The sequence below is a fragment of the Hetaerina americana genome, unplaced genomic scaffold (assembly GCF_022747635.1).
Source record: "Hetaerina americana unplaced genomic scaffold, ioHetAmer1.1.p SCAF_10, whole genome shotgun sequence".
Taxonomy (NCBI): Eukaryota; Metazoa; Arthropoda; class Insecta; order Odonata; family Calopterygidae; genus Hetaerina; species Hetaerina americana.
Genome location: NW_027286070.1, coordinates 14066599 through 14093040, shown reverse-complemented (window position 1 = coordinate 14093040; position 26442 = coordinate 14066599). Strand labels below are relative to the sequence as shown.

Genomic DNA, 26442 nt, shown 5'->3' with positions numbered 1-26442 from the left:
CTTGCTCTCTCGGAGGGAAAATTAGTATGGGCTACCGAAAATCAGAGTGGTGAGCATGGCGCTCAGATAGGCCTTAGGATCGTTTCATGGTTGAAGGGTGCCCTGGCCGCCCGTGAATACCATGAATAAGAAAAATAAAAATGAGTAGTAAGTGGAAATAAAAGAAATCCTAAAGTCAGATAGTCGTCGCCAAAAGGGTGAAATGGTAGCTCAAAGATAGCGTAGTTAGCAGCGCCAGGTAATACTAAGATACAGGTAAGGGGTGAGAGAAAAAGTTTTAACGTTAGATTCTGTCTTGGTCAATAAATGATGATATTTCTATAACAAAATGCCTAATTTTCTGCCCTTAAAAATGTGCTGGTTACATTTCGATAGGTCTTTTAATATCGCATCCGCAACTTTTAACACTTCTCCTCTATTGAATGAACAACACTTGCCAAAAGTTTTAAGTTTACCTAGAGCTAATCTAAAAACAGTTTTATATATTTCATTTCTTCATCACATAATTTAACAAGAATGTAAAATCCAATAAAATTACAATGTATCCAAGCTCTAGAAGGAGGAAAACCCACATAGGCGGAAATCGAACCTGTAGGTAGGTACACATTGACGTTTCCCCCTCAGCTTCCGGCGCCTATATTGGTAAGTACTCACATTGGGAAACACAAGACAATGTCAAATGGAGCTAGTTCTGGACTACAGAAACATATACCGTCTTTATTTACTTGTGCCCTTGCTATACTGCATTACTCTTGTACCTTTATGCCCTTTCATTACACAAACACTATGCTACTCTATGCATTCTATATTTTTAAGATATGGAACATTTCGAACAATTTGTACTCTTCGAATTCGTAATTTTTCCATCCTTACCTTTTCTATCCCTCTGGAAATATGGATGTGTATAACTAATGTGCGTGTATGCACATTCTTTATATGTACAGGGTTCGTCCGGAAAATAAGTGTACTGATTTTTTCCCGCCGCTCCAGGCAAGCCCAGCACCGCTCTGACGGGCTGCGATTGGAGGGGGGTATGTTGGCAAGCGACGCTGAAAAAGGCAGTCGGCTCTGAGCTGTGGTGTAGTGAGGAGCTCTGTTAACGCGAACCTCCACGCTCGACCCACGTCACGGAACGCGATGCCGAAGTTTTTGGAGCAGCGTTATTCCATCAAATTTGCGGTAAAGCTTGGGAAATCGTCTACCGAAACTGTCGGTATGATTAACCAGGCTTACGGGGAGTCAGCCATGTCCAGAAACATGATCTTTCGGTGGCACAAGATGTTCGTGGAGGGCAGAGAAGAGGTCGACGACGAGTCTTCGAGAGGTTCCCGATGATGCCTTCGCGGGAGCGTTCCAGGAATGGGAACGCCGCTGGAACAAGTGTATCGACTCACAAGGGTCCTATTTTGAGGAATATTAGCTTAAGATATGTAAAAGTGTAATACATTTTTTTTCCTGAGCTCAGTACACTTATTTTCCGGACGAACCCTGTAAAAAAATAAAAAATAAAAAAGTAAAAAATAAAAAAAGATCACTCACCAGATTACGGAATTCCGCTCCGTCTTCATCGGAAGATAAGGAAGTAATAACTACTGACAGAGCAGTCATTACTTCTCTATGTTCCGATGAAGACGGCACAGAATTCCGTCGAAATGATCAAGAAATAACGTGCGAGTGATCTTTTTTTGTTTCTATATTGTTTGTTGCTGTCTAATTTATTATTCGGCACTTCCGTGTTCGAACGAAATCATCTATATATTCCGATGACCCCTAGATCTGTGCTGGCGGGAGTAATAGTAATGGCTCCTGGTAGGGTCACCCATGCCAGATAGGTCGAAGGTTAGGAACCAAACGAAAGGTAGTCCACGCAGCGTCAGTTCCTCAGTGAGGCGGCTGCAATGGCGTCTGACCCCAGTGGGGTGGCCAATAAGTGATGGTGTCACGTTAAAAACACTATTGAGGAAGGCAACGGGAAACCATCTCAATTATCATTCCCAAGATTAACATGATGGACTATACAGAGATTTTGAGTCCTGGCAACTACGGGGCTCGGCCCAATCGGCCGTGTGTCGTGCCCGGAGTGGGGGAAGCAAGGCTTCTACGGTCGTCGTCCCACGAAACCCTTGCAAGGGAAAACCAGCTGCAGCAGGACAGAGGACGCAGAAGAAGAAGACCAGATTAGTTAGAATAGGGACGTGGAATGATAGGACAATGATAAGGGCAGGGAAATTTGTGAATGTTAAGCGATAAGTTAAGGGAAATATCGATATTTTAGATCTATACGAGGTGAGATAGAAGGATATCGGGGATTACTGGAGTGATAATTATAGAATAATATACAGCGGCGGGGACGAGAGCCAACGAGGGGTCGCCATGGTATTAAATGAAGTGGTAGGAATAAGTGTAGTCAACATAGAGCAGGTAACGGATAGATTATTAATAGTAGAGATAAAAGCAGAACCGACGAACTTGGTTATTATTCAGGTATACATGCCACCGAGCAACCATACGGAAGAAGAGGTGGATAGAATGTACGCTCAGTTAGAGGACATAATGGCGTGTGTTCCTGCAGGGAAACATTTGATAGTGATGGGGGATTGGAATGCGACGCTAGGCGAAGGAAAATATGGTGATGAGGTCGGAGACTACGGTTTAGGCACGAGGAATGACCGCGGGAGAAAGCAGTTGAGTTCTGCAGGAGACAGGGGTTAGTCATCACTAATGAGATTATTAATCGAGAGGAGTATAGAACACAACCAGGAGGTATTTGCCTGTTTTGTAGATTTCGAAAAAGCGTTTGATAGCGTGAATTGGGAAAAACTAATGAGTATTCTGCAGAAAAAAGGAATAGATTGGAGGGAAAGGATGCTAATCCGCAACCTGTACATGTCTTAGACTGCTCAGGTGCGGATGGGAAACGGGGACTCCGGATGGGCAGTATTAGGAAGAGGTGTAAGGCAGGGTTGCCCATTATCACCGTTGCTGTTCAACCTGTATGCGGAGGAAATGATTAAAGAGGCATGGGAAGAACTGGAGGTAGCAATGAAAGTGGGCGTGGAATTCGTAAAATCAGTTAGATTTGCTGATGACCTAGCTTTAGTTCCTCAGTCAGCCAAGATGTTGCAAGCATTGCTGAGTGAATTGGAAATTTAGTGTAACAGGTATGTGATGAGAATCAATGTTAATAAAACAAAGGTTATGCGATTTTCTAGAAAGAAAAAGACTAAGCCAAACATTAAAATAGGAGGGCAAAAACTAGAGCAGGTAAAACAGTTTACGTATCTCGGAAGTGTTTTGGACCAACACGGTCAAAGTAGTAGGGGCGTAAGGAGATGAATTGCGCTTGGCAAAAAGGCTTTCACAAGGAGGAGGGAGTTGATGACGGCGACGTTGAGTAAGGATGTTAAGAAAAGACTCGTAAAAACTTTGATATGGAGCGTAGATGTGTACGGCGCGGAAATGTGGTCATTGAAGCAGGAGGATAGACGTAGACTGGAGGCTTTTGAAATGTGGCTGTGGAGAAGAATGGAGAAGGTGAAATGGACAGAGAAGAAAACAGATAAGGAAGTACTTGGTATGGTGGGTTTTTTTGGGAGAAATCCTATGGAGGCAGGAAAAGTGGATGAAGGGGGTATTGACCGGCAGCGGGATGTTGAAGACTGTAAATGAGGGGAGAATGTCAGGCAAACGAAGAAAGGGAAGGAACAGGATAGGGATGTTGGACGGGATGAAGGGAGGAAGAAAGTACCCAGAGCTGAAGAGGGACCTGATGTAGAGTAGGACGTTGTGTTTTGCTGGGAGGTCACAAATTATGGAATTAGTAATTTTTTCCATCCAAAAACCTACCTTAACCGGTATATTACCTAATAAATAATAATATGTACACAGGGTTAGGAAACATGCATATGATCAAAAGGAGGCAGTGAATGTCCACGGGAAAAAATCACATTTAGTATATGTATTCATCTCTTATGCATAAAAATATATATTTATACATACATATAAGGTGAATTCCAGTCATCATTGAAGCGTGTGATCGGTGCCCAAAAAATCTACACATTTTGTAAGTTTCTGAGGAAAGGTTCTCAGATATATATTAGTATTTTTTCATATCGAGGGTCATGCATGTCATCTTCCCTGAGAGCAGTGAAAATGTGTTATGAAACAAAGATACTCCGCTTCTGCTCTGTTACTCACAAAATTCGTCCAGAGAACCCCAAAATATTGAAATATTTCGGTGAATGTGCTCACATGGATAATACATATGGAGCACACGTATATTTGATGTCCGTCCAAATACCTCTCTACAGATGTGACCTAATGGGTCAGAGGCGATGGGAGGGGACCTTTGACGCGTGAAACTTGAGTTATGTGGTAGGGTCCTCTGTGTGGCAACCTGAAAGGAAGACAAAAAAATCGTACGCTGGAGTGAACAGCCAAAAAATACGGACCCAAAGAAATACTTCCTTTTTGGTATGTTTATGTTTGGTATTTTTGGTACATGAGAGAAATGATTTCCACTTATGAGCAATTATTTTTATTGCTATTTGCATTTTCAAGATTAGACAGTATAAGAATTTGTATATACCTAGTCTGAACCCAAATAATTTGTAATGGTATCAATATTTTTATGTTCTATATATTTGGGCGAGCGTAAGGACGTAACGTGAAGACTTGAAAGCCTGGAATTCTGGAAATACCGAAGTGGCCTTTCCATAGCGGATGGAATGTAACGAGGCAGAGCGTCAAGAGTCAGAGGTCCAGGAAGTAATCTGAGTGGCCTTGAGTGAATTGGTAGAGTGGTATAAAAGGCATAGTGCCTGAGGATATCAATGGAGTGTGTTGGAGGAAGTTGGACAGCATCTATGGAGCGTGTGACTGTGGGTCAACCCTTGTTCTGCCTAAGGGGGCATTGCCCGATACTTACGGTGATATCATACTGGATAGCATCCTCAATTTCATTTTTGCCGATGTTGTTGAAAGGCTGCGACCAGCCAAGGATTATTACTTTTCACACGGTGATTTCTGATGCTTTAAAACTATTATTTCGTCTGCGCAATCAAAATTAAGTGCCGGACTTGAAGTACATATACGAGATGTATATGAGATGAAGCCGTTTAAATAATAATAAGATCATGAAATTGGTTTAAGTAATGTTATTGGTGCGATAAGAGCTTTATGATGAGGTGTAATCTTTACGGATTTGATTAATAACTACTTGTACTTACTGCTCATATAGGAATGGGTAATTCAGTATTAGCTAAAGCCACCCTTTCTTTCCCGAATCATGTTTGACAACATTTTCTTTATTATTTTTGCATTATTTGGCTCTTATTTATCTCATGCCAAGACTTATTAATTAATTTCTTGCCCTTCCTCGTGTTCTACACTTCCTTATCTTTTTTATTTTATCCACGAATTTGCGTATCCTAGTGCGAACGCAAATAATTTGTAAGGGTGTTAATATTTCCTAAGAAGTACTTCCTTTTTGGTATGTTATATTTGGTATTTTTGGTACATAGGAGAAATGATTTCCACATATGAATAATTATTTTAACTGCTGTCTGCATTTTCATGATTAGACAGTTTTCCTTTGACTACTTTGCGTACTGGGACCGCCTCTTTTATCTTATGTTTGATTCAGAAGAGAAAGTATATAGTTCTCAATTCTTTTCTCTCAGTTGAACTTTCAAATTCAGCTTTTTCCTAAACATATTAAAGTTAAAAGTAATTATATTTTCGAGGTGGCTGTAAGGGAATTATTTTTTATTCAAAAAATGGAAAACTTAAACTTATCTTAAAAAAAACTAAAATTAGTGGGTACTTGTTATTTCCTGTCAAAAATTAAATGTTGAATCCAATTCAATACTTTGATATTAATTTCACGTTATTTCAGTTTCAGTAATTAGCTTATTGTGCAGTACATGGTCAAACCCTGTATCTCATACATTAGTAGGTTTTTTGATGCAATAGATTTATTTGATTGGCATGAAGAGGGAGTTTTCAAGCATTTTGAAGATACCTGGTCGTGACCTTAGCTTTAGCAGTGCAGTCTACAATTACTTTACAAATTTTATCTTCTAGTGACCAACCGTCTTGACGTTTACCCAGTAGCTACCTAGCCAAGACTTACATGCCAAAAGGTTTTAATCATCTACATCTACATAATACCCCGTAAGCCGCCGCAAGGGCGTGTGGCGGGGGGTGTTAGGTCACCAACCGTAAAAAGGAAAAATACCACATGCAAAACAACAACGTGGAAAATTACACCGACAGCAGCGCACACACTCATGCAAAAATCCCTTCATACAACACTCATGCAAACACATAACGCAAACCAACAAAAAACTCCACCCCGGGATGCAGCACGAAAGCCATCCTACAACACGCAAGCCAGGACACAACAAGCAAGAATGTGAAACATCACTACCACATGAACATCAATACAAAACACTCTACCCCCCGAAGATACTGTACAAGGTAGGGAATGCGACCCAACGTTGCAGGTAGCAGGAATTTCCCTCCGCGGAGAGGGACGAGGGATTGAAAGGGAGATTTAAAAACAGATGAACAGAACACAATTGAGGTCATTCAGAAAGAATGGGTTACTATAACAAAAGACATAAGGTTAGTGGAAGAGCATGCATTTAAATACAACTAATTATTTTTTAGACGCTGAGGGTGGCAAGTCGAATTTCTGCTATCTATAACCCTGCAGTTGCTATCCCGTATTGCCCGTGGGAAGGAGTCCTTGAGTCGGTTAGTTCTGGCATCTACTTCCCGAATTTTATATGCATGATCCAAGCGACCAATATGTGTAGGAGTACGATTAATTTGCGAGAACTCGGTGCTAAACCTGCGGATCTGAATCAATTTAATAATTTCAATATTGCATTGAATCGTCTCTCTTCCAATGATTCCCACCCCAAATCCATGAGCATTTCGGTGACGCTTTGCGTTTTATCGTAAGAATGTTTTACAAAACGGGCTGCCCGGCGTTGAACCTTCTCAATTTCCCAAATGAGGCCTTTTTCACTCGGGTCTCACACGCTACATGCGTATTCTAAATGAGGCCTTACAAGAGCGTGGTAACAACGTTCCTTGACCTTGGAGTTACTTTTGCCGACAATGCGTCTAATAATTCCCAATTTTTATATGCTTGACCGCAGACTTTATGTATGTGAGTCCCCCAAGTTAAGTCTTTTGTGAATGTAACACCTAGGTATTTTACCGTATCAACAACCGCTAGGTCAACTCCTGCTAATTTGTAAACAAATCCCGTTGATCTTTTAATGAAATTTACCGCCGAACATTTATTATAATTTAGTGTCAATACCCAGTTAAAACACCATTTAGTAATGCAATCTAAATCTTGCACTAGAATAAAAGGATCCTTATCCCCAGATATCTCCCGATAGATCACCGTGTCATCCGCGAACATCCTAATTTTACTTTTCACTTCACGGTTCAAATCGTTAACAAAAATCAAGAAAAGCAACGGCCCGATTACACTTCCCTGAGGTACCACCGACCTCGAACATTGTCGGAACTAGCGGTATCAAGGACTACCCTCTGTTCCCGCTCTGAAAGAAAATCTTTAACCCAATTTATGGCGCCCTTGTTTCAACCCGCCACCTTCAATTTATCAATGAGTTTACCATGTGGAACCTTATCAAATGCCTTTTGAAAATCGAAGAAGATCGCATCCACTTATCCACCTCTCTCACCAGATAAAAGTAAATCATGTGTAAATAATCCTAATTGGGTTTCGCAGGAGCGGGTTTTCCTGAATCCGTGTTGATTGTCACTTAAAAAGCTAATGCTGTCCAAGTGTCTCATTCTTGAACTGACAATTATGTGCTCTAAGATTTTGCAGCAGATAGAGGTGAGAGATATAGGTCTGTAATTACTGGGATCCTCCCTGTCACCACTTTCAATCAATTATCTACCTAACTTTTTTTCCAAAGCGCCCCAAGAGAAGTTTCTGTATTTTGTTTGTGCACATTTGTTCGAGAATCTTTCTCTTGATTTCAACTCTCATGATTTATCATCAGATTTTGATGGGCTTTTAAACTTTACGGGCAATTTTTCCATTTCCTCGTATTTTTCCCAACTGTATTATTGTACTAACCTGGGTTTTATTTATTTTCTTTTATTTTGTTGGATATTAATTCCATACAATGCCATATGTATCATAAAAGGACTTCCATGTTATTTTAACGTCCTCATGAATGCAAATGTGTGTGTATATATATATACTACCTTGATCAAAAATTTCCCGGAATTTATTCAGAAAATTAAAAATACAAGTTTATTCATCTAAATCTATATTGTCCCCTTCAAAGTAATCCCCATCGACTGCAACACACTTATGCCAGCACTTGATCCAATCCTTGAAACATTTTTTATATTCGGTTTTCGGTATGTCCATCAGTGCTTCCTGCGATTTTTCCATTACTTCCTCTCGGCTGCTAAAACGCGTTCCCCGTAATGGTTTTTTAACTCGATTGAACAGAAAGAAGTCACAGGGAGCCAAATCAGGTGAATTCGGTGGCTGTTGGATGGTATTTGTTGCATTTTTCGTCAAAAAATTACGAATAATGATAGCACTGTGCGACGGTGCGTTATCATGGTGCAAAATCCATGAGTTTTCTGCCCACATTTCTGGTCTCTTTCGGCGAATTGCTTCACGCAAACGTCTCATAACGCCCAAATAATACTCTTTGTTTACTGTCTGGCCTTCTGGCAAAAATTCATGATGCACTACACCGTTGTAATCCATGAAAACCGTCAGCATTGCCTTCTTTTTTGACTGAAAACGACGTGGTTTTTTTGGTCTCGGCTCATTTGGTGAACGCCATTCACTTGCCTGATGTCTGGATTGCGTGTCGTACTCATAAACCCACGTCTCGTCTCCAGTAATGATCCTTTTGATGAATGTGGGATCGGATTCAGCCTCGCAAATCATGTCTTTTGCGACGTCAACACGGTCTCTTTTTTGCATGAAATTGAGGTCTTTTGGCACTTTAACTTTGCTGCTACACGACGGAAACCCAAATCATTAACCACAATGTCTTGGGCGGATCCATAGGCAATGTTCAAGTCCTCCGCTATTTCTCTGATGGTTAATTTGCGGTTATTGACCAACATTTCTTTTACTTTATCAATTTTTTCACCGACTTTCGATGTCGATGGTCTGCCACTGCGTTCATCATCTTCGATTGACTCACGACCACTTCTGAACCGCTCGTGCCACTGGTAAACGACCGTTTTTTTTTAGAGAATCGTTGCCGAAACACTTTTACAGATTGAGAGAGGCTGGGAGTCTGTGGTTGAGGCAGGCTTGGGGGTGTAGGAATGTTTAAGTATTTTTTTATGGAGGAGGGAATCAGGGTATCCTCGTTGGAGGAGGGAGTGGTGAAGGTTGTTGAGGTATTTCTTAAGGGATTCGGGATGGTTGCAAATGCGGTGACCGCGGATAGAGAGGGAGTAAGGGAGGGAGCGCTTGGTATGGGAGGGGTGACAACTGCTGTAATGAAGGTATTGCTGCTTATTAGTGGGTTTGGTGTGAACAGAGGTAAGGAATTTGTTATTGCTGAGGGTAATATTAACATCGAGGAAGGTAATCTGAGAGGATGAAATGGTCGAGGTGAAAGACAGGGATGAGGAATCGTTGAGTTGGGAGATGAAGGAATTGAGGGAATCTATGCTGTGTGGCCATAGTAGAAAGATGTCGTCAATGTATCGGAGCCACAGGAGGGGTTGCAGAGGATAGTTTGAAAGGAAATTCTCTTCTAGGACATCATCTTGGTTACGCCAGATTCGGAAATCTTCTTTCAAACTCGCCCAATACACCTGCCATTCTGAATTTCTTTCGGCATGCATTGCATTTGGTATCATTCCCAATGGTTTATGATTTAAGTTCCCTATATCAGGCCTACCTTCCGTCCTGCACCCTAGTCTACATGCACTCAAGTTTCACCAGTCATTTCTTTTTTGCACGTTCATCCGAGATCAATACAATAGCCTCATTCACAAGTATCACAATTCCACACATTCCCTCATCAACGTTCTTTCTCTCACTTCCCCACATCTCCTCTCGAATGTAAACCGAATCCTTAAATCGGCTCTCCGCTCCCTTGAGTTCCGACGCAGAAAAGCCTTAAATAAATTTTCCAATCTGTGCATTTCTTACTTCCGCCAAGGCCTTGCCTTACCTCTCCAACTTGTCAAACCTAGCCCTCCTCCCCCACCCCTTTACCTACAGAAACCGGATTTAGCGACTATTTTCCACCTACCCCCACCTTCCCTACCAACACCAGGAATTCCACCGAGCCGTTGTTACCAACAAAACCCTTCTCAATCCGTCCCTTCCCCGCAGGTCGACCAAACAATAGATACTGCCGAACACGTGCTGAACCTTTCTAGCACCACGCTGAACGAGCACCAAACCTCACTTCTGGGAAAAGGCCTCTCATTCTCCCCCACCCCCAAGGTTAATCACGTGAACATCCTCGCAGACGTCATAAATTTCGCCAGAAATCTTAGATGGCGACATTTCTGGGCCATGCAACCCGCCACTCTTCAATCCCCCGCACATACACACAGCGCCCTCACCAAGTTCCGGCCGCCTTCCCACCTTGAACCTCCACCGCTCCCTCCCAATCACCCGGTCGAAGTCTTCATCAATCTTCTCCTGTCCAAAACATCTAGTCCTTCTTTCCTTAAATCTCTAAACCCCAACACTAATCTCTCCCCGGCCGAATTAACTGAGTTAAAAAAACTCACACACAACCCCAACCTAGTCATCACTTCTGCCGATAAGGGTTCGACAGTTGTAATCCTAAACACGGCAGACTACCTTCAAGAATGCAACAGACTACTCTCCGACACTTCATCCTATCAAAATATTCCCGCTGACCCTAACCCCGCATTCCAAAAAGAAATTATCGCTTTCCTCCGAGACAACGGCCCTAAGGAGAATCTTTCCCCCAGTGACATCTCCCTCCTTTCCCCTTCCCAACCTCACACCCCTCACTTCTACATCCTTCCTAAGATCCACAAACCCAACAACCCAGGCCGCCCTATAGTCTCCTCTCGTAGCTCTCCTACCGAAAGAATTTCCGCCTTCGTGGACTACTATCTCCAACCTTTAGTTCACTCCCTACCCTCGTTTATAAAAGACACCTACCACTTCCTCAGATTGCTTCACTCAACTTCCCTCCCTCCTGATACCCATATTACTATGGCTACTATCGATGTCACCTCCCTATACACTTCCATTCCTCACCAAGAAGGCCTTTCTTCCCTACTTTACTTCCCCTCCAAACGCCCTACCCCTCAAATCCCCAGTACCGATTTTCTCATTGACCTTTCCGATTTCATTCTCACCCGCAACTCCTTTTCTTTTAACAATAACCATTACCTCCAGATAAAGGGCTTTGCCATGGGTAGCAGATTCAGCCCTTCATATGCAAACCTCCACCTTGGTGTCCTAGAAGAGAATTTCCTTTCAAACTATCCTCTGCAACCTCTCCTGTGGCTCCGATACATTGACGACATCTTTCTACTATGGCCACACAGCATAGATTCCCTCAATTCCTTCATCTCCAAACTCAATGATTCCTCATCTTTGTCTTTCACCTCGACCATTTCATCCTCTCAGATTACCTTCCTCGATGTTAATATTTCCCTCAGCAACAACAAATTCCTTACCTCTGTTCACACCAAACCTACTAATAAGCAGCAATACCTTCATTACAGCAGTTGTCACCCCTCCCATACCAAGCGCTCCCTCCCTTACTCTCTTTCTATCCGCGGTCACCGCAATTGCAACCATCCCGAATCCCTTAACAAATACCTTAACAACCTTCACCACTCCCTCCTCCAACGAGGATACCCTGATTCCCTCCTCCATAAAAAAATACTTAAACATTCCTACACCCCCAAGCCGGCCTCAACCACAGACTCCCAGCCTCTCTCAATCTGTACTACCTACTTCCCAGGCATTCAGTCTCTCAAATTCATCCTCAAAGACCTATTCCCCATCCTCAAAAATCACAACACTTCCTCCAACCTTCTTCCCAAATGCCCCTCTGTCACTTTCAAACGTCCCGCCAACCTAGCAAATATCCTCAAATCCACCAGGCCGCTCTCAAAATCCCCTCAAACCCCCAGAGCCATACCCACTCCATGTCATCGAGCAAGATGCAAAACCTGCCCTATTTTCACCACTCCACCCCACTCCATCCCACCATTTAACTCTCTCCCGCCCTTCCCCTATTCCTCTTGCACTTCCAAGAATGTAGTTTATCTTCTTACCTGTAAACTCTGCCCGTCATTTTACATAGGCCAATGTTCCACACCACTTAACATTAGGATTAATAACCACCGCGCCTCGTGCAATCCCTCCTCCCCGTCCGCGGGTCTCCCCATCCCTAAACATGCTTCCCATCATAATACCCCTTTCAACCTGTGCTACAATGTTTCCGTCCTGGCCTCCCTTCCCACATCCGATAACCCTATACAATTAAAAACACTTGAAATGGCATTCATTTACATCTGTATGGCCTATCAGCATCCGGGCCTCAATGTCGTTCACTGATGGGAGTGGCCTAAAATTGTTACTTTGTGGAAGCCCACCCTCACCCCTCCTTCGCCTCCCGTTCTCCCCTTCTCCTGGCCCCCTTCCCTTTCTCTCGCACCCCTCACCTCAACAACTCCAGCAGTCATTACTTCTATATCTTCAGAGGAAGACGGATTGTTTCCGTCGAAATATCAAGAAATAACGTGTGAGTGTTCTTCTTTTTTTGTGTTTCTATATTGTGTGTTACTGTGTATTGTACTATATATATATATATATATATATATATATATATATATATATATATATATATATATATATATATATATACGGTAAACATTGCTTCGGTCCAAGGTAGCTTATTCATATGCCACGGTCAACATTCGGAATGCCTCCGCGCACTTAATTTCGTTTTCACGCAAAAGTTGATTCAGATTCTTTGATCCATTTTATGGAACAGGCAAACATCGAAGACAAGCCAAATCGCATCCAAACAAAACATCTGTCAACAATTCACTGACATTCAAAATGGCTGAAATTTTCGGCATAAGCGAGAGACATAAACACCAACATAACGTCACAAAAAAAATCGAAAATCAAATATGTGTAACCCACGAAAAAACAAAATTCGCGATAAAATTTGAACAGACCTTGTAAGCAGATTATGGTATTTATAATCAGAATAGAAAAGCATCTTAATGATGATTGAAAAAATTTAATGCACATAAAATTGCACAAAATCACATTCCTGCAGAGAATGTATTCTATAAATTTAAATTCTAATGATTTTACCTGAGGACTACACTTCGCTGTAGCTGCATCTCTTCACTTTTAATATTTTTCATTTCCACCAAAATCGGAATTATAGGACCAAAGACGTGGATTGTAGGAATCATAATCAATGAAGGAGTAAGTTGAGGAGGGTAATGGAATAAAGTCTTAATTTGAAGATTCAGGAAAAAATTATCTTTGGTAACTTTTTATATACTTTGTAATCAAAGGAGTATGAGAGATAATAATATTATGCTGATAAAGGAGTAGAATGATACCTATCCTAATGTATATTTCAGTTACATTGAAATCAATGTGGTAATATAATTTTCGATTATTTGAGAACAATACTTTTTTCTTTTTTCCTCACCAAAAATCAGCTACAAAATTGGCCGTAGCTGTGCTTCGTGTAAATAAGTTTTATTTTTCTTAACTGAATTTTATTTGAATTTAAGTAATATTTTGATTGATGTTCTTGAGCGCTTATTTTTCCTTGCAGGGAACATTAGTTAAATATTTGGTTAAAGTTGATTTAGCTACTGGGTATATTTATTCTTTTCGTTTTTGTTAATGTTGTATCTGAAGTAGTCGTAATATTATTACAACAGCATTATTTTTGAAGTTGACAAAGTTCTCCTTTCCTATTTCATGGGCGTACAGAAATAACACATTGGAAACTTTTAAAGGAATAAAGAAGATTTCCTTTAAGTCATTCATTTGTCTATTTCCTCCAAATGCTCTTGGAAAGCTTAATTTTTTAATGTATTGACGTGCATGAGAATCTGTGGTGCTGTTTTATCTTGTGGGTCAATTCTCCATAAGGGGTGGCGAGGTTTTTTCCGGGCAGAGATACTCCGACTACACATACCGTAAAAAAGCCTCTCTTCCTTTACCCTCTTAAATAATTTTCCCGCACGTATATCTATAAATATTGTTTGGACTCGTTTGTCTTATTTTGGAATCTTTATAAAGCATAGTTAGCGGGGTGGACGATTTTGGTGAATTGCTCTGGGCAGTTTTTGGCCTTAATAATGCTGTTACAGATCAAGGGTGCTTTTACATGAAGATTGATGGTCTTTAAAGAGTTTACAAAGGTTAGGGAGAGTAATGAATAGTCAATACTTATTTGGGTTAGTATGGTCATTTCTGCACCGGAGTATTATTCAAACGGTGGCTTTTCTGCATTGGACGTAGACGTAGTAAAGAGATAGATATTGAAAGAGAAATGGCAGAGACAAATGTTTTACATAATGGTAAAAAAATACCCAAATAGTTGCTAAATTTGATGGATATCATGTAGCGTCCAGATGCTGATTTTTCTTGAGCTCAGCTCAGCTTATAGTTAATTTAACCTGCAAACATAAGTTCAAATTGGAACTAACTCAAGAGTAATTATCTTTACAGCGTATTTACACGACATATAACTGCTTTATATATGACGTAAATACACATACACCCATTTATAACCCAGTTATACTTTTTTATTCGATTCTTATATTAAGCAACATCACTATGCTGACGCCGAACACCATTGATTTAATGATGAGTAGATCTAAGAATGAGATATTTTGAAGGCTATAGCAGTAGCTGTTCCCTATAGGTTCGACTTAATGTTCTTATTGAATTAAGATTCGCTCCAGAAACCTCACATTTTCTTATATCACGGAGGTATTTTCCTTTCATTCAGATGAAGAAGCAATTGAATGGTATCCTAGTCATTTGATCATCTGACCAGCTTTCACACGCTTCCGTCGCTTTTACAAAGTTTTTCCAGGGTGATGATCAATTCTTCATTTTTCCTTATTAAAACGCTGCACGATCATGGTATCGGTGGCTTATGACGTAAATTTTCCATAAAACTCTCCATCGTCTGCGATTTTATGGTGATGACCTCCTTTGAAAACCTACTATTCATGTTTCTAATCATTTGGATGGGGAAAATTAGAATATCCTTCCATGCCATTTTTTTAGTTTATTCTCTAAGCTGATTATTTCGTTTATTTAAAACTATGACTCAATAGATGGTATAAAGGAAATCAAGCGTGATCATAAACAAAATGCTTAACAGATAGTTGCATACATTTCATCTTATCGAAATTTTTGCAGAATAACGTCCATTTATTACTCAACTGGATCGCTATTACTTGCCAACTACGTATTTTCGAGTGATTTTATTTGCAATCAAATAATATGTCGATAACATTACACCAAAAATAAAGATAAACGAATGAAAGAGAATGCCGAAACAACCGCGAATGAGTGAGTCTCAAAAAAGGGAACTAGAAAAATACGAGGGTCATCCGGAAAGTAGTACCCGTTCGTGAAATAAAGACACAAAAGTATATATTAACAAACATAAAAAATTTTATTTGAAAGAGGATACTTTAAACTACTTCTCAACATAATCTCCAAGCAAATTAAGGCATTTGTCATAACGTGTGACAAGTTTCTGTATTCCTGCTGCATAGTCCTTCGCCGCCAGCTCATTGAGATACGCGAGGGACCCATCTTGCACAAATTTTTGCATAATGCAGATGGTGTTTAACAATTTCATGAACAATTGTTCGAGAAACATTGGGAAAATGCTCACAGATGTCATCAATTGTGACGCGCCGATCGTTCCTCACGAATTCGTCAACTGAGCTCACCAGTTGGTCTGTAATGACAGACGGTCTCTCCGAACGCTCATCGTCGTGTGTGTTCCCCCTCCCCATGTTGAAGTTGCGACACCACCGCCGAACAGACGACTCGTCGATTACATTGTCTCCATACACCTCCTTTAATTGGCGATGAATATCACATGGGCGAACGTTTCTTGCATTGAGGAATTTAATCACTGCCCTCACTTCACAACTGGCGGCGTTCTCAATTTTTTTAAACATTGTAAACAATCACAGAAACAACACAGGCAATGCTAGCGTCACGCAACTTGGCTCAGAGAAGGCAGACAAGCCACTGAAGCTATCTGACCTCGTCCAGCGGCTACTCGCGTCGTCAGCACTTCATGCGGCACGAACGGGTACTACTTTCCGGATGACCCTCGTACATATTAAAAGAATTTATTTAATTTATTTTTTGTGAAAGAGCCACTTTACTTTTGACACATTAATGCACAGAAATATTTTATCCAATTACTAAATTCCTATGAAGTCACCACCATTTCCTTGTTTTTAATATCAACAAAACAAAGCGATCCAATCTGATTATAATTAAACCTGCCAATTACATCCATATAGAGAAAGAAGTGAATTACAATTGAATTCTGACAAAAAAGAATATAAAGCTATGGGGCCATTATTATTTTGGTTATTCTACCCAATTTGCGAGAGTATTTTATTCCCGTAATATTTAGGATTGTTTTTCACATAATTTTAAAACAATTCTTAAATTCTAAATTATGTGTTTCAGCCTGCACCAATTCTAAATAAGAGTTTTAAAATCTAAAGGTGAATTTTAAATTTCGTTCAAATGATAATTTTCGCTAAATTTCTTCTGTCCACACTATATTAGGCAATCCGAAGGGCGGTTTAAGCCAAAGTATATTCGCTTTTAATTTATTGCTGTGGCAAAGTGTATTAACTCAGCTTTTAATTTATTGCTGTGGCACAATGGACATGATTGAGAAATGTTTACTGCTCGAAATGAACTCAGGCATCCTTGCATCTTTAATCCAATTCTCTCAATTATTACGTCGAAAATGAAATCATTAATTCGTAAAATAAGTTCACTTTTAATCGTTCGTGGAATTTAAAACTCAAGTAATGAGGTAAAACTAATCGTTTACGATATCCACCGAAATGATTATCGCTTTAAATGTCCTTACTGTAATGGCCTATACCTACCTAATTTGATTTTTTAACACCTCATGTACGAGGTAGTTAGATGAGTCAACCTTGCGAGAACAAAATGTTTGGCAATACAACAGTTTTTAAATCTAGTCTAAATAGTTTTAATTTCAATTTTCAGATCAAAAGTTGAGGAAACGTAGCTTTTTAGGAATTGACGAACCATTGACTGTGAAATAAAACTAAATTTTCCTTGTTCCTCCTAGTTAGATAACTTGGGATAGGAAGACGTACCGCGAAGGATAGAAGATGAAACTTACCGCGATGATGGCATTGTAAAATAATTCATGATTCAGAAGACTTTGTTTAGGATTTCCTTGTTATGATGTTGAAACATGAAATACTTTGCAAACCAATTTTGGAGAGCATGGAGTAAAACTGCGCAGAACTCGATTTTTTACGCGTCAAATTTTTTAGCCGACACTCTGGCGAAAAAACAAAACCGGAGGAGCAGGAGGGTGGCGCAAGGGTTTGAGTTGGAAGCGGTCGGCGGTCGATGATTGAGAACCGATGGGGAATGAGGGTGATGGCTCGGTGATGGGGACGGATGATTGGTGTCAGCGTTGCCTGGAGCCGGTTGAAGGATGGCCAGGGACCTGTTAGGACGAGCATCCCCCGCACCTTAGGGCGGGGTGTGATGGGAGAAAGGGAGGATGGCTTTAATCCTTAAAGCCCGGCGTTATTCTTTTCATTGCGTTCATTGTAGTATGGTGGGACGCCCCCCCCCCCCATTCGCCCCCTCCCCTCAAACTTTTCACGCGAGATAAAAATGTGACTTCCTCTCAGGGATCTGAGAAGACCTTCTTTTGAAGTTGCTACTCCATTACATCTCTTTGAAGCTGGGGTCTGGACGTCTAATTTCTGCTCCCTTACGAAATTGAAAACTTTCCTCCTGGAAGGCGTTCTGACAGCCATGAATTATAAGAGGCTACGTTCTCATTTTGCTCGTTTTTCTCTTGAACAAGTGTAAGAAGTGAAAGGATAACGCGAACGAGACCGTTTTGTTCTTGTCGTATATATCTGTTTATTTTATTACCCACGGGCTCCCGCTGGAGCGATCTGGAAAACAATTTTAGGACATCCGCCATTATGTAATAATTATTTTTGTCTGTTGAAAACATGTATAAAGTGCTTGTATCAAGTGTAGAAGAAATGTTTCTCCTAATTAAATTTAACGGGACAGTATCTGTAGAAACAAATTCTAAGAGAATTTACTCGTCGATTCAAGAAATGATCTTGAGTTTCATCGTTATTTCAATTTCGATGAATGCCTCATTTAAGAGTTCTATTGCAATAAATGGACGTATATAAAATTTAAAGTTATATTGCTAAGCTAATAATTCCTTAAATTTTTAAGATGTTGAATAATAATTTGCATAAACTCTAAAAACTATACACAGTATTCCATACAAATATTTTATGAGAGATATAGTGTATTCTAGTTATTTAAATGCTGCTTGCGTTGAATCTCCATTTTAAAAAAGGGATCCAAAAACTTAAAATTATTATATAAAATAATATGAGAAATGGTTCCTGCGTGTAGGTTTTAGTGAAAAGTTGTTTCCAGAAGCGGCTTAAAGGATTTTCATGAAACCGGATAGTATTTTCATGTGATAATTTTTTTGAGTTACTTTTCATCTTTGGAACAATTCACTTATAGCATGAAATCAGTAGGACCAAAGTAATGCACAACAAGTGAGAAAATGTTTTAACAAGAATATCTATTAGGTTTCCATGAAACGTTGCGTTTTTATGAACGAGAACTTCATCAAGACAGATCTCTGTTTTGCGAATATTCACCTTGGAGCGAAAAATACCTCAAAATACATGGTAAGTACGAAATAAAAACTTTGGTGCAATTGCATTTCATTTAGTACGTTGACATTTGTACTCTTACACTATTCGTTCGTATTTCAAGTTTATTTTTCGGTTGTGTTTTGAAGTAGTATATAAAACCTAAGAAAAAAATTGAGTTACTGTGAACCAGATTTTCCAAGGAAACTACGGGTGGCTCAGGGTAAGAAAGTAGCCACCCTCACCATGGTATGTGAATTCACCTACCATTGAGTTTAGTAAGTGTATTAGGTGAGCTCTAATCCTGCCTATCACGCCAAATTTCTGGTTGACTGCTGTTGTAAAGGAGTCCCAAGAAGAAATGTGCCTACCATTAGCTTTGTGTTAACTTAATTTGGGAAAAATAATAAGCATATCAAGAAAGTAATAATTCTCTAAAAAATTCGTAAAGTTTCACTTTTATCAAATAAAATAATAGCTCCTCAGACATGGGTACATGAAATAGCTATATTTTATTACAAAACATCTGAATTAAAGAGTATGGTGAAGGTTAAAAATTATCATGTATGCAAATGATGGTACTTAATAATTTTATATCTAATAGTTTTCCATAATTTAGGATGAATTTGTTTTAAAATACGAGAAAGTAATTTAGTTGGGCTTCGACTTTTGGAAAATTAATATGCATAGGATATTTGAAAATCTTTAATAGAGTAGTTTCATTTAGTTTTCTTTGATAAAATCCAAAGGAGTGAATTTGCAATGTTCTTTGGCGTATTGTTTTGCCAAAATACTTATGCAATGAATAAAAGAAACGATTTACCTCAGACTACAGGTATATGGTCTCTTAATGTAATGATAGTGATTTTGCCAAAACCAATAGCGAGAATTAATTTTCATTTAAAAACTAGCTCTTCAATGGAAAAGAAATACGAACCCAAAATTTATATTTATTGCGGCGCTATTCTCTATTTATCTCCTAATTGCCTTTGATTGTTGATCCAGAAGATTGTGAATCTTAATTAACTCAATCGGGAACAAAATAATGGAATGCGATATTTTATGGATATTATATTTAACAGTCAGCTTCATTTAACAAGCATCCATGTTCCTGGGACTTATTAATCACCGCAGCTTTATTATTTAATAAAAAATCATTCTGTCATGCTTTAAATCAGTGGAAAAATAAATTGCCTAGCTTTCCGAAAGGCTTTTTAATCTTGATTTTTCCACGCATACAGATATTACTTAAGTATTGCATTAATTTTTCTTAAAATTTTCACGTATTTAACCCTGAGTAGATTAATCCCCAAGACATCGTTGGATGTGGGAGATCTCACCTTAAAGCAATTCCGATTAATTTTTAAAAGATAATAGATTCTTAAACAAAGGGAAATTTTTCGGGTGATCTACCCAAAGGAATATTTAGTCCGACATGGATTTCCCGTGAGCTGAAGGGTTGGCTGCTACATTAATTAAAATGTTTCACTATCAGAATTTTCTCTAATCGCGAGCAGCTGCGTCATTTATAAGAGCCAACCCTTTCGACGAGCTTTATTCGTGCGTTAAACAAGTTTCTTGATAAGCCTTAGAGGCGCACCTTTTAAAACCATCCATCTGTCCTTATTAACCTTGTGTTGTGTACTGGTAGCCCAAATGATTTTGTCCCTCCACCTGTGTGAGTGGTGCGTTGTCGCAGGGATCTTGATGATGCGATATTCTTTTGTGAACGACGCAACCAAATTTCGCCTTAACCTTTCAAGAAAATTGAGATTTTTTGATAACACTATTGCATGCGTGTTTTTGCATCCAACAGCGTGTATCTTTATAGGCCATGTTATGGTGTTACATCCAGGGATTTATCTACATCTATAGCTAAGCAGTCACTCGCCAGCCGCCGTATCTACATCCACATGCGTATAGGCGTATGGCACTAGCCAAGTGCTATTGTGGTACGTTATGGCATCACACATCCATGCAGAAACATAATGTCATGGTTTAATTTGAAAATGTTTCAGATCATATACAAAAATTTCAGTCGCTTTCACACATACACCATGATATAATTTTTGCGCTGGACTAATTCATTAAATTTTTGTACACAAGTGATTTTTTTATTCCTTGGCTCTAGGTTTATTTTATTTTTATCCTTTATTGTATATTTAACCTACCCACGTATGACTGGTTACTAGAGACGCGTAACCAGGGGTGGTAATTAGTAATAAAATATATAAAAATGCCAAAAGGTCAATCATAAATATGATGTTGATAGATTTTATTAATGTTTCAGAATTTTTTAACCCATGAATATTTCCATGGTGGTTTCGGGGACCATGTTACACGTAGGAAGCTTAATTAGTCCAAGCTTTTGTGATATGAGAGGTACATACATTTCCGAGGCAAAGGGGATAATTAAATTTCCACTTTTGGAGTGAACTTCATTATCTTGCTCTTATTCATAATTGTACGTAGCTTTTCCGTCTTACATGATACAAAACGACTGGGATTAATTAGGAATATTCACCTTTGACTTTTCATTCTTAATACAATAAATTCCCCAAAGAAAGAAAATGGTGAGAGGGAGGGTAGAACAGAGTCAAATTCTTTGAGGGAAGAATTAACGTCCAACTATTTTTTCTTATCATTCAATCTACTCAGACGCTTCAGTTGTAGCTAAAATTGGTCAAGCAATACATTGTAAAATAAAGTGAATTCGGATTTAATCAATATACAGGTGGCTCAATGTCCCTTATACATGCCACTAAATCCCATTACAACGTTAACCGAACAGATCAACTATTACAATTGTGGACCTAGGTAAAACATTTTCTAAAGCAACACCAATTAGGTATTTTCCATGAGATTTTGATTCCAGTTTGACAACCGAAAACAATGAAGAGTAGTATAAAAACATTATAAATGGTCGTTATCCAATAGCAGCTGGAGGCCGCTTTAGTACGTCGAAGCTTGTACTCAAATGTAACGTCCGAGTATGCCATTAAAAATGTCTAAGAGAAATTATTGCGTTTTAGTTTTCTGCTCTAGAATCAACCAATCAAAAATAATGCAGCTATTTCTAAAATAACTTTCCTTGCTTACGGTTTGGCATTAAACAGTCAGCAAATTGGAAATTATCCTGAGCGTAAACAAAAATGTTGACGTTCATTAAAATGTGCTTCCTCTTTTTATTTACTCAGAAAGATGCCGTAATTTGAATGTGGTTAATTACAACACATACAATCAGGTTCATTTTCAATACGTTGCAGAAGTTCAATTAAAATTTCTACTCGTTTGATATTTCGTGACACAATTGACGCTCAGAGGTTTAGAATAACTGGCGTGCTGCCGGTTTCGCAGCTTGTAAATCACTGAGACTTACATAGAGCGCTGAGACCGACTCCTCCACATACTCCAAGCGGTTTCATCCCACTCCAACCAATAGGAGTGGTGTGGAAAATTCAATTGCATTACCTTCGGAATACACCCTTTTTATCTTAGCATATACCGTGTTCTGTCTTTTTATCAATATTTTAGTACTATTTTAAACCCTTTTAGTCCCTCTTAGTGAAACACTGGACATGTTAAAGCAATTGCCCTGAACTGATTCAGAGCTGCCTTGATAAGCAAATATTTTATTCTCCAATCGGTAAATCGGTTCCAATATCAGTCTGTGCAAAACTAGACATTCTTATCAATGAATCGTTCTCTTATATCTTTTCATTTTTGGAATTTCCCAAATTTTCACGAATTTGTTTCATATTCCCATACCGTTTTCATGCGTCTATTACTGTCTACTACGGACCGTGAAAACTTTACTCTGGGAATTTATTTTTGTTTCTTTGGTGGTACTCAATCTGAGAAGTGTCTATCAATAATTAAATTAACAGAGCGTTGTACGCATAAATAATTCTTTGAGTTGAATTGTAAGATACGTTGGTCTTTCCTCACTCATTTCATGATTTAAGAATTTTTTTCTTGTGTCCTAGGGAAGTTACAGATAAAAATTCAGCGGAATAACTTTGAATTTGGAAATGTTTCGTTCTCATGCCACACTCAGTAGCAATGACGTTCCGTATATTTATAGCAGTCATATTGAAAGTTGCAATTTATAAATTGGAAAAATAGTAGATGCATCATTGATGTGATGGCGTTATATTTATCGGCGTGCCTAATATGATATTTCGACTGCAATGTACATGAATACTAATTACAAATTTCTAGGCATCTGGGCGAGAAAATTGATTAATGCGAATAGTATATGATTGGAAAACTGGCTCGAACTCGTAATTTCTGAATTCTCTCATTTTACGATCTCACGGGAAAAATATTTGTTCTAGTTCTTGTTATCTATAGATTGTAGGGTTATCTTGTAGAAGAGAGCAGCCTTTTAGTCTTACAAGGCATACATAGACGTGCAGGCCATGAATGCCCTTAGTTATAAGAAAAGGGCGCATTCCGAGGACGGGTTCGAATAATTTTTTTCCGAACTCGTTTGGGGAGGCATCAAGGACAAGGATGGTTTTGGATCACTGTGGAAGGAGCCCCGAAGGGAGGGAAGAATAGCTCTGGGATTCGATCATGATTGGTCAAAGGACTGCTTGTTTACTGCTCCTCCCACGCCTTTTACGCACCGCTGGTCCTCCCGTGCCAATCCACCCCAACGAGGACCCATGTGTGTCCATCTGAAGCCGAGAGATAGGGGTTGTCTCCAAGAGAATCGAGCCCTTTGTTTATTTTTAGTCCTCCACCCCACGTGCCTCCCTTCCCAAGGGGCAACCCCCTCCGTTTCTCCGTACCCTTTTTCCAAAGGAATGGAAGCAACCCTCTCACGCTATCCTCCCATCCCTCTCTCACATCTTTCCCCTTTTCTCTCTCGCTGTGCAAAAAGTTTTTTCGACCAACCTCTTGCTTACTTCATAGCACCATGCACGCAAGTGTGAGCGCATTCATCCGGGTGGGCGAAAGGCAGCGCGTTCCGTGAGTTGCCGGTCAACTGATCGATGGCAATTAGCGTCCGTTCAAATGCAAATTCCAATACGAACACAAGAGTCGTGCATCGTTGGCATCCTGCTTCGAGGAAATAACCCTTCCTCTCGATCCCATCTTTTATCGTCCAGCTCTCCCTCACGGTTTCTATCACCCCTGATTGAAATTAAAGAGAATCATGAATTAAACATATCACGTAATCGAGACGATCTTGCCGAAATAGAGGGAGGTAATCAAGGGAGAGGGGTTCCTGCTAATTTGTGGCCAAGCCTCATTTCTCACCAAGCCCTTATTTGGGCTTCATAGCTTGTGTCATCAATCGAACTCGGTAACCTGGAAATAAACTTCATGCTATCTTAATGGTCGAAATACCGTGCATTTTACTTGAGGGTCGTTGGTTAAATATCCTAAAATTATTACTTAAGTTGCATGGTTTTCATTTGTTAATTGGTGCATGTTGCGATAAAAAATTTTAAAGAAAAACCATGGCAGGCTTGTTTTCTTTGGCACTCAATCTATCTTCTTTTTGTATGGTACCTATTGATTCCATTCACTTTATAAACGGAATTTAAAAGCCCAATGAGGGATTTTATTGAGGCCTCTGACAGATAATTCCTATTTCCAGCAAAAACTATTTATGTGACCTGACACCAGTTTAATTGGTGGATCTGGAAATAGTTGCCATGATAATCATATTATGAGACCTAGTTGAAAGGGAATCACGCTTAAGTACCCGTCGGTAGGTCCGGACTACTTTCTCAATTCATATATATTATCTTGGACTGCTATCCTGTGGGCTCAGCTACTTCCTACGAATCGAATAATTAGAATGTTCATTTTTAGGATTAGGTTATATGGATTGGGTTCATTGATATCGCTTGAAAAATGGCATCCAAATAAATGCTAGTATGTAATGGAAAATGATATTTCATCAGTAGGATTCCTAAAATCATTTTTGAAGCAAACATATGCGACAATAAAAACCTGAGATTCCTATGCATCAGTTGAGTGACTTCTCTATCCAAATGATGGTAATGGTTACTGTGGCAAATATTATCGCATTACAGAAGGAGGGCTCACTTAATTTCCCTTTTGATTTTAGATTAGTAGTTAAAATATACACTTTTTTGCGTGTCCCCCGAATTTTGTCACCACCTCGACCATTTATCATCGACTGACAAATCAGTGAAGAGGTTAGTTTCTTTCCGCTAATGGTTACAGGGCTCACTTTGCAAGGATTTCTCGTTTATCTTCAGGGTCCTCGTTGTCATTTTTCATCATCTCGCTATCTCTCCACAATCCCTACCAGCCCTGACAGATAAGTCTTTCAGATCGATCAAAGGACGATTGAGTGAAAAGCGGCGTTCAAAGGTTCAAATGGGTATCAATCGCTCTTTATAAATTGCTATCCTACCAGAAGAGTAGAGAAAAAGAAAGATATTTTGGACCCGTGAAACTTAAACCAAAGTTGAAGACAAAGGCCATGTAATCCTATTTTGGGCTTTTTTCCTCCTGAAATACAAGCTCTTGCTCTCACTCCTATATTGTAGCTATTAAAATATTGTTTGTATATGATGTGGACGGCATTTTGTATGTGATATGAAAGTTTACTTGTGCCTGATGTGGAAGTGTCATTGTATGTAAGAATATTTTGTCTCTTATCTGTTTTTTTAGTGCGTGTATGCATGTAATTTTCGTTGTAAGAGATATTTTTGACCAAACTTGACCGTTGCCACCAGGAACATCGCCTAATTGCAAAAAAAATTGACCATGTTTCCAGTTGTTCTTTTTCTTTTCCTAGAATTTGCAAGTGTGGAATTTTAAAATATTTTAGTACCACTAGATTCATTTCCTCATTTTAGTTTTGAATACATGTATTACCTAATAATTAAACTGGAAAATGTTGTGATATAATATGATGATGACTTATATAATGATGTTTTAAATGATGGTGGCAATTATGATTGTCTATGCTGAATTTAAAACTCGGAAACAGTTTATACCAGAGGAAGAATACTTTCAATTATTTAATGCTATTATAAATATATTGCAAAGATAACTAAAAATTTGTTTCATATGATTTCGCATCAAATTAAATCAAAATTTTAATAATAGATATGAAAATTCGAATTTTTGTCCCATGAATATAGAAAAATTTTAATCATATGAGTCTTATTCTTTAAATTTCACTTTTAAGTAGACTAATATTTCAACCATTCTGTTTTTTATCCCCTCTCTTGGGGTATCTTCCTTTATTTGAATTATTTGTGCTATGACGCGGTGTTTCTCAATACTCTACGAATAATGCCCAACCTTAACGCCTCAAAGATATTTATTTCACCTCTCAACATAATAACCAGCAAAACTCTTACCGAGAGAGTATTCTGACCCATTTATGGTGCAGCATTAACACGTGTGGCAAAGTATTTTCATTGAATGCTCCACTGGGGTTTCTGGCTCAGT

At 39.1% G+C, this 26442-nt stretch overlaps 1 protein-coding gene across 1 annotated transcript in view; it reads left to right on the top strand.

Moving 5' to 3' along the window:
- Nucleotides 1-26442, top strand: part of LOC139700254 (uncharacterized) — a 193591-nt gene that overhangs the window by 94695 nt on the left and 72454 nt on the right. The gene's annotated exons all lie outside the window — the stretch shown is intronic.